The 1,887-nt window shown below is 47.6% G+C and overlaps 1 long non-coding RNA gene across 1 annotated transcript; it reads left to right on the forward strand.

Annotated features, from left to right (window-relative positions):
- Positions 1–327: 327 nt before the first annotated feature.
- Positions 328–1,306, forward strand: LOC119348142. The gene is made up of 3 exons (XR_005168751.1): positions 328–556; positions 682–781; positions 1,103–1,306. It is a non-coding gene; the product is annotated as an uncharacterized LOC119348142 (long non-coding RNA).
- Positions 1,307–1,887: the final 581 nt, after the last annotated feature.

Genomic DNA, 1,887 nt, shown 5'->3' on the forward strand with positions numbered 1-1,887 from the left:
CGCGAAAGCGCTCTCGTTTCCCCAATCTCTGCCGCCGCCACCCCGTCCCTCCTGCTCGTGCTTAGAGCATAATTGGTTTGCTGCCAATATTTGGCTTGCCAAATGTTGGCATTGCCAAATTTTGGTAAAACCAAAACTTACCAACAATTGGCAAATTTATGTGAGATATGCAAGAATCAACCAAGTAGTAGCCAACATTTGGCACAATGCCAAACATTAGCATGCCAATTTTTGGCAGCAAACCAATTATGCTCTTACTCTCTTCGTCACCGGCGTGGCAGGAGGGCCACGGCTGTACGAAGGCCAAGCCACATACGGCGCCATCGTCCTCACCTCTCTGCGCAGGAGAAACAGAGATGGGCGACGCTGTCATCCTTGCCTTCAAGCCGTTTGCGACGCCGTCCCCTCGTCGCTGGGCCGTGCACAAGGACGAGGAGGAGGAGGAGGAGCAGCAGTCCACGGCGCCGTGTACGTCCTTACCCCTCCACACGCGGGCCGCAGAGATGGACAAGGAGACTGAGCCATGTGGGCAGTTGCCGCCATCGCCTTCCTTCAGGTGAACCTTCCTCCTCTCTATTTCTTCTTTCCATGAGCTCTTCCTTATTTCTCCTTAATGTGATGTGTTTCTTATCGTGAGTGATTTTCATGGCTCACTCGTTTCCTAATTGCCAAACCTCATAGAGGAAATTAAGGAATGGCGGGGACTCTGGTTTGGTTATGAGGAGTGCTTGGTGGATGCTTATGTGATACTATTAAGGAGCTTAGCTCAAGCTCAAATATGGTACATCTCTCTGCCATTTTGTTAATTTGTGCAGATAATTGAATTCATTGGCTAGATATTATAAGTTGGAAGATAATTGTATTCATGGCTAGACATTTGTGCAGATAAATGTATTCTTAAAACCTGCAATGTAGTGCATTCTGTCACATACTCTATTGGTAAATTCAGCAAAATTTGTACTGGATTGACCTTTGGCGCACAAATTTTGAAGCATCTACAAGATTTTCAAGATTGCATAGGATTTACTTTAAGAAGGAATAGAGTTGATGCTAAGTATGATAACATATTTAGTTATTTACTTTGCTATAATTTTTCCTGCAGGAAGGTCACTACTTGAAGGTCTGCACATGTTCATGCTGGAGCATTAGAATAAATAAAGTGAGTCTTGCAGTATTTATTGGGTGAAGTTCTGCGTATGTATCTACACGCGGCGGTGGCTGTTGCTGGATGAGAGCTGGGTCCTGACCCGGACGCAGCGCCCATCCCCGTCTCTGGTACCGTCGGAGAGACGAGGATGGCGCCGGCCGTGCCGCGGCATGGCTCCAAGGCCACCAGTGTGACAGCGACAACAGCTACAACTCCGCGCCGCTGTGAGTACCCGGCAACCTCCTCTCCTTTAGCATGTAGCTACTTCGTTTTGTTCTGTTTGACGGAATACTACTACTTTGTGTGCTTGTTTCTATTTTGGCATGACGATTAGAGCAGGTAGCGTTTTACGGCTTAGCATGGCACGTTTTTTCGGTCTCAGGTTGTAAACTTCCTGATGTTGTTTGATAACAGAAAATTTCCCCGGGCTGGTGGAAAGCGGAAAAAGGTATGGTTCAGATGGATTTGATTTGTTCCATGTGTACATCTCCGGTCTTTGCTCCATCAGCCAGTCGTCGAGCAGATGGCGGAGGTAGACAACTCCCACAACTTAGAGCCACATGCTTTCTCATGACATCTACTGACAAGGTCGTTGCTTCTCTCTTCATGTTGTGGCAGCATGGGAAGGAGGAGGAGTTCAGCACGGGGCCCTTGTCCGTGCTCATGCTTAGCATCAAGAACAACACTCAGGCTGGTTTGGTGTTCTTTCATCAGTTGAGATCTCGGCTTAGCAAGGAACA

The sequence above is a fragment of the Triticum dicoccoides genome, unplaced genomic scaffold (genome assembly GCF_002162155.2).
Source record: "Triticum dicoccoides isolate Atlit2015 ecotype Zavitan unplaced genomic scaffold, WEW_v2.0 scaffold86798, whole genome shotgun sequence".
NCBI classification, from domain to species: Eukaryota; Viridiplantae; Streptophyta; class Magnoliopsida; order Poales; family Poaceae; genus Triticum; species Triticum dicoccoides.